Below are 12870 nucleotides of genomic sequence, written 5' to 3'. Positions count from 1 at the left end.
TATTTATTTCAAGCATTAACTCAGTCTGAGAGATTAACCAATGCAGCTCGTTTTCTTCTCCCCAAGCAAGCTTTCCACACATCTGGTCCAATTGCGATCGGATGCTGCAAACAGCACAACACCATGACTGTGAATATTTCTAATTTGATGTCCTCCCTTTCTGAAACAAATTCTAATGTGAACCTTTGTGGCCGAAACACATCGACTGCACAAGTTTATTTAATTAAGAGTTTATAGCCACCACCTGTTCACCACACCGGTACTGTACTTATTGAAAATATTTTCCTTCTGTTAACGTTCATAGCAACCAAATGAGGTCTTTTTAACCCCGTAACGATAGGATTATGGGAGTGCTTAAAACCAGACACCACTCAAAAGACAGCACACCAGATAACAATCATTACAAGCAAGCTAATGGATCCCAATAGGGTTGTTGAAATCGAAATGTGCATGCAAGCATTTTATTGAAACAGCGATTGTCGAATGAATGGGATAATGAGCTTTGCTCTCAGCGCCTGGCTGCCTGGGATACTGATCTGCCTGACATCTGATTATTCTTGTTATAAGTTATCGGGATATGTCCAGATTCGTCTCTCTGAAAGGGTGCCAGTGGTGTATATTTCATTCTGCTAATGCTTTCCTTTAGTCCTTTGAGTGTGAGGTCCTCTGAATCTTATTCTGGTAGCAGCGAGTATAACATTTCAGCTCTGAAGTAGGATTCTGAGGAAGGTGCTGCCAAGTTTGATGCTGATCAAAGAATACGACGTCAACATAAACAAACCTGTTCAAGCAGACCGTAAACAGAACGCGCCGTAGCTGGACTGTGACATAAATAGAAAAGGTGGAAGGCCTAGCAGTGTTATAAAAGGAGTAGCCTTAAAAGCGAGCCATGATATAAGAAGAGGTTTGTTACATCTTGAATTGCCTTCAAGAGCAGGGTTTAATATTTATAGCCACACAGAGTATAAAGACAAACGGCTGAAGGGCAGATGTTTTGTTACGAAAATAAATCCTCACCCTACAAGAGAGAAGATTCATTTATTTTGTTGTGTTCAAATGTTTAATTAATGAAACAAATGAAAATAACAGCACCCGTTTAGGCAATTTTTTCCACTTTTTTATTAATTTTTTGATTTTTGTTTTTCTTTGACAGGCAAATGATCCCAAATTGTAATCATTAAAACGTTTTATTTGCTGTAAAACAGGAGACAAGACAAGATAAAGTGGCGAGGCACCCTGAAGGGAAACTCCTGTATAACCGGTGGAAAAAAAAAATAACAGAAGTTGGCAGATTTATAAAGAGGTCTTTTCAGACTGGAGTTCAATATGAGACTGATTCAAAATGCTGGCAGCACCCCTAAAGAAGAAGCTAGACTGGAAGGGGCGAGGCTAGGAAACCTGTGACCCGGAAGTGACATCATTGGGACTGCCAGTCGACTGATCTGTAGAAGAGAAAAGGTGGAGGAGAAGCATTAGGCAACAGCGCCAACCCTCGATTCAAAGTGGAATTACCATCAGATAAGCCAAGTGCGTGTGTGTGACAGTGCATTTTTTGGTTTATTTTATCTTTTTCTTTATGAAATGTTAATAATGTGTGAGTGTAAAGTAAGAACTGCATTTTCTCCAGCTGAAGCAGGACCCCAACTGCATCACCAGATGGTCCCACCTGTTAGGCTCTACATAAAGGAGACAGGCCACAAAACAACTGAAACTATAAAAATATATTACTAAAATACAATATGAGACACATATCTTAACATAGCTTTTATTCCTAAACTTTCAGCCCCTACCAGGATATATATAGATACATATATACATACATTATATATATATATATATATATATATATATATATATATATATACATAATATTCTATGAATATATTAGATAGATAGATAGATAGATAGATAGATAGATAGATAGATAGATAGATAGATAGATAGATAGATACTTTATTAATCCCAAGGGGAAATATTATTATAAATATATTGTCATAAGCACAACAAAAGAACCACAAAAAAAGGTTTGGTGCAGCCACCCATATATTATTCCTGGCTGCAAATGCATAATTAAGGTACTGATTTGTACAGTGTGACGAACGGCCGGGTCCCATGCCTGGCTGGGACGTCCCTACTGTGTATGTTCCGGGGGAGCAGCGATGGACAGCTCAATACCTCTTGGTGGCAGCCTCCCTGGCCGACGCTGATTCCCCAACCTCCCGCAGGGCTCCATGGGAGATGGAGTCCTCCACAGCTTGGTTGGGGGAAGGGGTGGCCGCTAGGGGGGGCTGTCTCCTTCCAACAGCCTGGCTGGACGAATCTACAGCCCGACCCGGAAGTACAATTAGGACCAGGTGGTCAAGCATCTGGAACGCTTCTGGGTGGGTTACAAAAAGGTCCAGCCACCACCACTCGAGAGCCAGAGTCGGGAGGAGGAGGACTAAGCCTGAGGAGGAGTGGTGGTGCCAGAAGATGGGTTGTTGTGATTACTGTGAGTGTTTTGGGACTGTGTTGGGCCTGTGGGACATGGTTAAGGCGTGCCCCACGGCTGAAGAAAAATAAAAGTCTGCTTATTTAAGTACGTGCCTCTGCGTCAGACTGTGCCGGGTCGGGCGCTATATAGCGCCTTTCACAACAGATTGGAGCCCACAACTGAACTGATTTGCTGGCACAAAGATGGCGGCTTTAAGGGAGACTGGAGGAAGTGACATCATCGTTGGGGCAGGGTCTGGACATCATCAGTAGTGCTGGAACCAGAACTGATGTCATTGGGCCCAGGACTGGAAGTGACATCATCAAGGCTAGGCGGAACTTCCTGTAATTGGTCTGCAGAGAAGTGAGAAACAGAGTTAGTGTACTCTGCCACCCACTGGTCTGGCATGGAATTACTCTCATTCAGGCCCTTTAGCTGCCTCCCATGTGCACATGTGTGACAATATGTACATTATTATAATACAAAATGACAACATCATGAATAAACAACCTAACATCAATTAAAATTTTAATATCACATAAATACCAAATATGAAATGGATTTCTTTTTAATTCTTTTCTAACTTTCCATGCACTTCTTTGTGTGTAAATGTCATACGACAAATCCAGGGGAAGATTTAATAGATTAAGTTACTATTGATTTTAATGGATTTTAAACCTGGCCCATTGGTTTAACCACCATCAAGCGGATTGGATGTAAACATGTGTGATCTCTGGAGTTTTAGTTAATTATGGGATGAGAGAAGCAGCATAATTAACTAGTGTCAGCTGGGGTGGCCACAAGATGAGAGAGTGGGTTAGAGCTAAGGAGGTGACAGAAGAAGAGAAGGTGAAGAACAAACGAACAAGCATTCATTAATAGTTTGGTTAGATGAGAAGTATTTGATGGCTAGGGGACAGGATGGGCAGCATTGGCTCTGTTGAGCTATGTACAAGGTGTAGGACCGATGGAGGAATTTGGAGGCTCCAGGGAGTATGTTGACCTACTTAAGAAAGTCGATGGGCATTGAGAGTGGCTGTGGAACAATCCGCAGGCTGGAGGATCAGGAGCATAGCTGCATCCGTTTGAGGGCAATTCACCATCGTGAGCTGGGGTGACAGATCGAGGTGGCAGTTTGGATCTGCGGGGCACCAGTAGAGGTGACAAAATGGAATAAGGTGGGCTACAGAAAAAGAGAGATCCATAATGGCATCTTGACAGGGGGACTACCTCATGAAAGAGGTAAGGTATTTATTTAAGGTGTTTTATTTATTGAGCACCCAGACACACTGCTTTTATTTTAATTTTAATTTTCTTTATTGAGGGCATGATGTTAAATTATTTGTTGATTTAATTTTTGCTTTGTTGCACTTTGACTCTTTTAATGTGTTGCTTTTAATAAACTTCTGCTGCACTTTTGAAGAGAAAGTCTTACCCGTCTCCTCACTTGCCCTGCCCTGTAACTATTAGATGTTCCAAAAGGAGTTGGTGCCCATGGCTGTGGGCACCAAGGTATTGCAATAATCCTCTTTATTTAGGGGTTTTGTTATCTGAGAAATTAATTTTTACCACTTAGCAAATTATTTGAAGTTTATTTAAGAACATCAGAAACGTTGAATTAAAGTTTTTTGGGGGAAAATGGTCATTAACTTCAAAAAAATTCAGTTAAATCCCACAATGATCCATTTCCTTTGTGATGTGTAATAAACAGGAGTGACTAGTATCCGGACAAGTCTCTTGTCAAATTAAGGCCTCCTGGGGCTGGGAGGTGAGATTTTTTGAGATGATTTTGTGAGATTATTCTGCGCTGTCAGAGTTAAAGCTGGGGCTTTTTGGTAGAACAAAATGCTAAAATCTGAAATTCACCCTCAGCTAGCTAAACAGGCCTGCTATCATATATGCTGTATAAGAAGATAAGTTGCCAACATTACAAGTAAAATAATACATAAAATATGTGTTATTATGTTTGAGTATACACCTTTTATAAGACACACAGTTTACAGGGCTTCTTGAAAACCCTCACAGGCCCCAGGGCTTTAGTTCTTTGGATCCCTACACTCCCAGGCTGAACAGGCCCAAAACGTTGAGTCAGAGAGCTAAAAGTAAGGATAGGAAGATGGCAGCAACAAAACGAAAATATGTTCTTTTATATTGAAGACATTTGTTAACAAAATTTATTTAGAAATCACAACAGAACAATGAAAATGACATCAAAAAAGAATGCCTAAATAGGCAGACTAAAGCCGGCAAAACAGTCCACAAACTTAAATGTAATCCTTTAAACATGAACTGCATTAAATAAGTAAATAAATAAAATAAATAAATAAATAAAACAGAGAAAATACTCTTAAATTCATAAACAACAACAACAGCATTTATTTATATAGCACATCTTCATACAAAAAAGTAGCTCAAAGTGCTTTACATAATGAAGAAAAGAAAAATAAAAAACAAAATAAGAAATTAAAATAAGACAACATTAGTTAACATAGAAAAAGAATAAGGTCCGATGGCCAGGGGGGACAGAAAAAACAAAAAAAAAACTCCAGACGTCTGGAGAAAAAAATAAAATCTGCAGGGGTTCCAGGCCACGAGACCACCCAGTCCCCTCTGGGCATTCTACCTCACATAAATGAAATAGTCATCTTTGTATTTATATATATAAAATAGAGACAAACAAGAAAAAAAATTACACTTTTGAAACACAACAATATGGGAGTTGCAGGCTTATACAGACTCCAGGAAACATCCCCCAGACGTAATGTGAGGGGTTCCACCCCCTTAGGTTCAACATCAGGAAGGTAAGGTACATAGCATAAGGAACATCTGAACATAACATTAGCATAAACCAGCGGTTCTCAAACTTTGGGGGGGCGCGAAGATGTAAAAAAAAGAAAACAAGAATCGAAAATATGAAAAATACATCTATTGAAACCAAAACAAATGAACTTAAACTACATTCTGATACAAGAAAAATAAATATAGAGTTAGATAAATGTCGATAAAAGTTACGTAGGTATAATAAAATATGCATCTATGATATATCACTAATTAAAAAAGAACAAATTGGTATTAGTAGGCTCCTTTCAAAAAAACGTTAGGGGGGCACGATTAAAACTGTCATGAAAACTTGGGTCACAAATTCTTAAAGGTTGAGAAACACTGGCATAAACAATAATATAAAATTAATAAGGGAAAGAGTTTTTGTGATAACATAATCAAACCAAAATGTGCAAAATAAAATAAAATAAAAGGAAAAGGCCACAAAATGCAAAGTGACTCGATAACAGAATTGTTCTGCCACTAAAGATGGAAAGTCGCAGACTAGATAGAGAGACGGGCCAAAAGATGAACAGTTTTATCACCGGTGCTGGAACAGATAGATAGATAGATACTTTATTAATCCCAAGGGGAAATTCACAACAGGCAAGAAAAGATTGTGACCCGAAGATGAAACATTCCTGATTGCCAACCTTAGATTCTTTCACCAAAACTGAGAGTCATAAACAAAAACAAAGTCAGAGAACAAAGCAGAACGTCGAATGTGAAAGTACACACCAACAAGGAAAGGTATATTGTCCAGTCTTGGATACCCAGGAAGTGTATGGAGTTGCCCTTTATACCCTTGACATATGCAGCAACACCAAAAGCAAGTGCTACAACAATGCTGCTTAAAATGTAAAAGAAATTTAGGACCTTTAAAAATAAAGAATTTCAGAAAGTTGTTCAGAGAAACAAATTCCATGGATAACAAAACCCTTCTTCTTCTTTTGGCTGCTTCTGTTCGGGGTTGCCACAGCGGATCATCTTCTTCCATACCTTTCTGTCCTCTCCGTCTTGCTCTGTCACACCCATCACCTGCATGTCCTCTCTCACCACATCCATAAACCTTCTCTTAGGCCTTCCTCTTGTCCTCTTGCCTGGCAGCTCTATCCTTAGCACCCTTCTCCCAATATACCCAGCATCTCTCCTCTGTACATGTCCAAACCAAAGCAATCTCGCCTCTCTGACTTTGTCTCTCAACTGTTCAACTTGAGCTGACCCTCTAATGTCCTCATTTCTAATCCTATCTATCCACGTCACACCCAATGCAAATCTTAACATCAACTCTACCACCTCCATCTCTGTCTCCTGTTTTTTGGTCAGTGCCAACTTCTCCAACCCTTATAACAAAACCCTTAAAGGAAAAAAAAATCAAAATGTTCTACAAAGATTTCACCTGCAGTGTTCATAAGGTTTTCTGTCAAGTCTGAAGTATGCCAAGGTTGTGTCATGTCAGCTTTTTTTTCCTCCCTTTTCGTCAACTAAGTGATGAGGATGAGAACTTTTGAGCAGCACACAGATATCATATGGACAGTATTTACTTCAGGAGACAACTTGACTTTACAGATGACTTTTCTCTGATTTCCCACCCATTTGAACACATATGGAGCAAATCAAATCATCTAGAGTAGTTTGCCAAGTCTATTGGACTCAATATCAACACCACTAAAGCTATAATTATAAGCAACATCACCACAGTGCAAACATTTACTATTACGATCCAACAAACAGAGAATGTCAATCAATTCTGCTAGCTGAGAAGTGTCATCAGCCTCCCGTGGGAAATTGAAGAAGATGTTAAGACACACACCTTGGAAATTCAAGAGCAGCCATAGGGCAGGCGTCAACCCCTCTGGCGTTCTTCCATCTACTCAAGAAACATCAAGTTGAGAATTTATTAGAGCAACATTCTTTCTGTGCTCTTGTTTGGCTCAAAATGTTGGCTTAACATCCAACAGGACAAACACAGACTCTCAGTTTTTCATAACAATTGTCTGAGAAGACTCCTGAAAATCTACTGGCCTACCACAATATCCAATGCAAGACTCTACGAAATCACAAATTTGGAAAACATAGCCAGTGAAATAAAGGTGATGGAGGTGGCTAGGCCGTGTGTGTAACATATTTTCTCAACAAAAGTAGTACATACTTGGAACCAAGAAAAACATGGAAATGCACCAAGATGAAGAAGAACTAAAGACGTCAGATTCACCTAGCGAACCATATTGAAGACATTTCTAAACAGAGAACAATAGCAATGTGCCGCTTAACACAAATATGATAAGTAAGTAAGCAAACAGAAAAGAGAAATGGAAAATAAGCGAGAAAAAAATAAAACCCAATTGAGGATCATAACAAAAAGAGAACTTGTAAATTATAGCCATATTAAAACCAGATAATTAAAAAAGAAAACTAAAATTATTTTTGTCCAATGTACCAAAAACACAAAGCCAAATATCCATTAACCTTAAAAGACAAATTAAAATGGGCAGAGATTTAGGGTGAATCCACCAACTTAAACACAGAGGTTAGTGTGCCACCATCTTATATAGGTAGGGAGTCATGACACCTCTAAGTAACATGGCTAGTAATGGGCAGAGTGACCATGAACCATGTAGACTCAACCATGCAGAAACGCACAAAATGGTGGCAACTGCAATTTTAACCACAAAAGAAAATGGTGGCCCAGCAACATGACAAACATGACAGTAAAAATATTTCATTAATTGAAAAACAGAGCCCAAAATGTAAAAATAAAGCCTGGGATTTCTTTGACAGAGCCCAAAAATACAAACTCACAACCACAAGAAGTGAATAATGAGCACTGAGTCCCCAATTTGAATTTTATCAATGCACTGCTTGAACTTCTAGGCCACAGCTCCTTCTAGAACATCCAGACAACACAGCAATTGTGAAGTAAACAAGCCATGTTATCCCAGCTGGTGTTCATGAGACTCATCCTGGCATTCCCAAACATCAGCTGGTGCCAGGCTTTTTTTATTTTTGTATGACTTAAGCACAGCACGATTATGAAAAAAAGATGTGTGCTTTGATTTCCGAACTTGAAAATGTGCAATTTTGAAAGGAGCTGTACTCACCTTTCATTCATTCAGTTTTTCTTGTAATACAAAGCACCCGTCTGACATCTGAGGATAATTAAATGTTTAGTTAGCTTTGACGTCTCTTGCAAGCTGCATTTTTGGGCTGCAGCAGAACTAACTTCAAAGCAAAGGCAATTTCTCATTTGTCCAAATGGCCGGCCCCGGGAGTCCCTAATCAAAAAGGCTTATGGGTCACTCTAAAATCCTCTTGCAAAAGCCTGTTGATCATTTGTAAGCTTTTACTCAATTAGAAGGTATTTAAATAATTAGCCAAGTGGCACGTTACACTTTTTTTCTGGGTTGGATTGTAGTAAATATACACTCAGATTTCGTAATCACCCAAATGGAGATAAGGGGCATGGAGGATGCTGATAGGTAAATGTGATGGATAACCAACTTCTGATATAAAGCATGAAAAACGGCTCTAAAGTAGTAAGGTTTAGATTTAGAAAGAACAGGCTGCACGGTGGCACAGCGGTACACAGTTGAGTAACTTGACTATTTATTTCCAGATGTGGCGTCTCCGCTGTGATGGATCCTGCTCCCTTGTCTGATCAGAAGTCCATGCAAAAGAAAGGTCAGCATGGAGATATTCCCTTTCCATGCCAGGATATAGATACAGAATGACGCTGTGGAAGCAGCTACACCAAGGCTGACGTCCCAGCAAAGGATGTAGACACAGAATGACATTGTGGCAGCAGCTATACCAAGGCGGATGTCCCAGCAACCAAGGAGGGTCATGCTGGTTGGGCACCTGGAAGGATGGGACAGGGGGTGACTGCCTATTATAGTCAGAGTGTACACACTGGGTGGCAGCACCTGGTGAGTCCCAATATGGACATCCACAGGGCAGCATGAAAGTTGTGGTCCATGGGTCTGCCCTGTTGGGATTCTGTGGGGGCCAACAGGGGGAGAACTGTTGGATATTGATGGCACAAGCACTTTTGGGGTCCTGCCTGATCCAGAAGTGTATCCCGGAGGAAATAGACTAACCACCAGAAGTACTCCCGGGTCTGGAGAAGAATGGAAACGTTTACTGTGCTGTACTGTGGGCTCTTTACAGCAGTGTAGGGAAGAAACATGTTCAACTTATTGTAAATAAAAGAACTGGTTTTGACCTGGCATGGTGGCGCAGTGGGTACTGCTACTGCCTCGCAGTTAGAAGACCCAGGTTCACTTCCCGGGTCCTCCCTGCATGGAGTTTGCATGTTCTCCCCGTGTCTGCATGGGTTTCCTCTCACAGTCCAAAGACATGCAGGTTAGGTGGATTGGCGGTTCTAAATCGTCCCTAGTGTGTGCTTAGTGTATGTGTGTGTGCGCCCTGCGGTGGGCTGGCGCCCTGCCCGGGGTTTGTTTCCTGCCTTGTGCCCTGTGTTGGATGGGATTGGCTCCAGCAGACCCCCGTGACCCTGTAGTTAGGATATAGCAGGTTGGATAATGTATGGATGGTTTTGAACCCAGGACTGTGTCTGTCGTATCTGTGTCTCGGGTTTTGGGCCTTGGTGCGCCACCTGGCATATTCAGTTCAATTTACTTTATTTTATATTAGCTATGATGGGCTGACTACTCCTTCAAAACTGTAGCAGAATAAACAACATTTGATTTAATTTCTTAAGTAAATAAACTCTTATCCCACTTTATAATAGATATCAATAATATATTTACAGAAATATAACAATTATATTGAAACAATAAATACACTGCTATTTATATAAATGTCATCTGAGGTGAATAAACATCAGATGTCAAGCAATTTATTTTTTGCATTTCATGGCGCGTATTGAAGCAAAGACCTGCCTGACAGCACATAAAGCTGGCCATGTGAGAAGCAGTCCATTCTTAAATCAATGTCTTCAACCTTCAGCCTCCAAACTTGGGATTTGTTTAGGGTCAAAGCCAAGTGAAAACAAATAGGCGATTACAGACAATCAAAAGAGAAGGGAAATTATGTGGAATCGGAGGTATTCCTGAGACGAGAGCACTTTGACCTTTTCCGTCACCTGTCCGTATTTCAGCCTCTGTTATCTGACCATGAAGATCCGTCATTTTCAATGTGCGGTTTCAAGCGGTCGATTGACTGTTCTTGGCTTTCAGAATCCCACATCAGACATTTTCTTCTGGCATTGGTGGATCTTGGATTTAAACTGGTTCCCTTTATTTGAAATGGAATAAAAGAAAAGAAATCGCAAGCTGTTAATAAGGAATACAAAAATCGAGAAGGAGCATTTACTCAGCCATAATGAAGAAAAATAAAAAACACCCTTTTCAGTTTTTCTTAATAAAAAATTTGCCAGAACTATCAGCTTTTTAAAACTCTCAGCCTTTTTACTTTAAGCCAAATAATTTTAAATATGTCAGACTGCTTTGTAGACAGAATGTTGTCTGCTGGGAAGTGCTGATAGAGTCTGGGGAATGTTTGAGAAATGAATCTTTAGACAGCCGGTGGTGATGCTGTTCGGTCTGGATGTGTTGGGGGGGTTTGTTGGGGGTACTTGAGAAGAGGTTTATGTTACTGAAATAAGCAACACATTGATTTGTAAGGCTTCTGTTGATTCTTAAATTCACGTCATGTCATTTTCTAGCCTGCTTAATCCAGACCAGGGTTGTAGGGGGTGCCAGATGGGACGCCGGTCCATCCAAGGGTGAACACAACAACAACATTTATTTCTATAGCACATCTTCATACAAATGATGTAGCTCAGGGCGGCATGGTGGCGTAGTGGGTAGCGCTGCTGCCTCTCAGTTAGCTTCCCTCTTCCCGGGTCCTCCCTGCATGGAGTTTGCATGTTCTCCCCGTGTCTGCGTGGGTTTCCTCCCACACTCCAAAGACATGCAGGTTAGGTGCATTGGCGATTCTAAATTGTCCCTAGTGTGTGCTTGGTGGGTGTTTATGCGCGCCCTGCGGTGGGCTGGCGCCCTGTCCGGGGTTTGTGTCCTTCCTTCCGCCCTGTGTTCACTGGGATTGGCTCCAGCAGACCCTCATGACCCTGTACTTAGGATATAGTGGGTTGGATAATGGATGGATGATGTAGCTCAAACTGCTTTACAAGATGAAGAAAGAAACATTTATAAAAAAACTAAGATTAGGCGATACTAAATAACAAAGAATAAAGTAAGGTCCGATGGCTGGGAGGATAGAAAAAAAACAAAAAAAAACTCCAAAGCGCTGGACAGGAAACAAAAAAACAAAATCTGCAGGTGTTCCAAGACCACCCAGGTTCTAGGCAAAACACACACTTGGGCCAATACAAGGTCAGCAAATCGCCTAACCCGCAAGTCTTTGGACAATGGGAGGACACCGATGCAGACATGTGATGTGACACCGATGTGGTCATCAGAGGTGTCTGTGTGCAGAGGGTGCAGACCTAGAAATACCTGGGAGTGCAGCTGGATGATAAATTGGACTGGAATGCCAATACTGATGCTCTGTGCAAGAGAAGACAGAGCCGACTATACTTCCTTAGAAGACTGGCGTCCTTCAACATCTGCAATAAGATGCTGCAGATGTTCTATTAGACGGTTGTGGCGAGCATCCTCTTCTATGCGGTGGAGTGCTGGGGAGGCAGCATAAAGAAGAGAGATGCCTCACGCCTGGACAAACTGGTGAGGAAGGCAGGCTATATTGTTGGCATGGAGCTGGACAGTTTGACATCTGTGGCAGAGCGACGGGCGCTGAGCAGACTCCTGTCAATCATGGAGAATCCACTGCATCCACTGAACAGGAGCATCTCCAGACAGAGGAGCAGCTTCAGCGACAGACTGCTGTCACCGTCCTGCTCCACTGACAGACTGAGGAGATCGTTCCTCCCCCAAACTATGCGACTCTTCAATTCCACCCTTAAACGTTAACATTATTCATAGTTATTGTCTGTTTTTACCTGCATTTTTATTACTCTTTAATTTAATATTGTTTTTGTATCAGTATGCTGCTGCTGGAGTATGTGAATTTCCCTTTGGGATTAATAAAGTATCTATCTATCTGTCTATCTATCTGTCTATCTATCTATCTATCTATCTATCTATCTATCTATCTATCTATCTATCTATCTATCTATCTATCTATCTATCTATCTATCTATCTATCTTTATTTTTTAACCTGATTGTACAGTGACCTTGAGTTTTTTGAAAGGCGCTTCAAATAAAATGTATTATCTATCTATCTATCTATCTATCTATCTATCTATCTATCTATCTATCTATCTATCTATCTATCTATCTATCTATCTATCTATCTATCTATCTATCTATCTATCTTTATTTTTTAACCTGATTGTACAGTGACCTTGAGTTTTTTGAAAGGCGCTTCAAATAAAATGTATTATCTATCTATCTATCTATCTATCTATCTATCTATCTATCTATCTATCTATCTATCTATCTATCTATCTATCTATCTATCTATCTATCTATCTATCTATCTATCTATCTATCTATCTACATGGGAAGAACATGCAAACTCCACTACTTGCTAT

Source organism: Erpetoichthys calabaricus, chromosome 18 (genome assembly GCF_900747795.2).
Source record: "Erpetoichthys calabaricus chromosome 18, fErpCal1.3, whole genome shotgun sequence".
Lineage (NCBI taxonomy): Eukaryota > Metazoa > Chordata > Cladistia > Polypteriformes > Polypteridae > Erpetoichthys > Erpetoichthys calabaricus.
Note: the sequence above shows the minus strand (reverse complement) of the source record.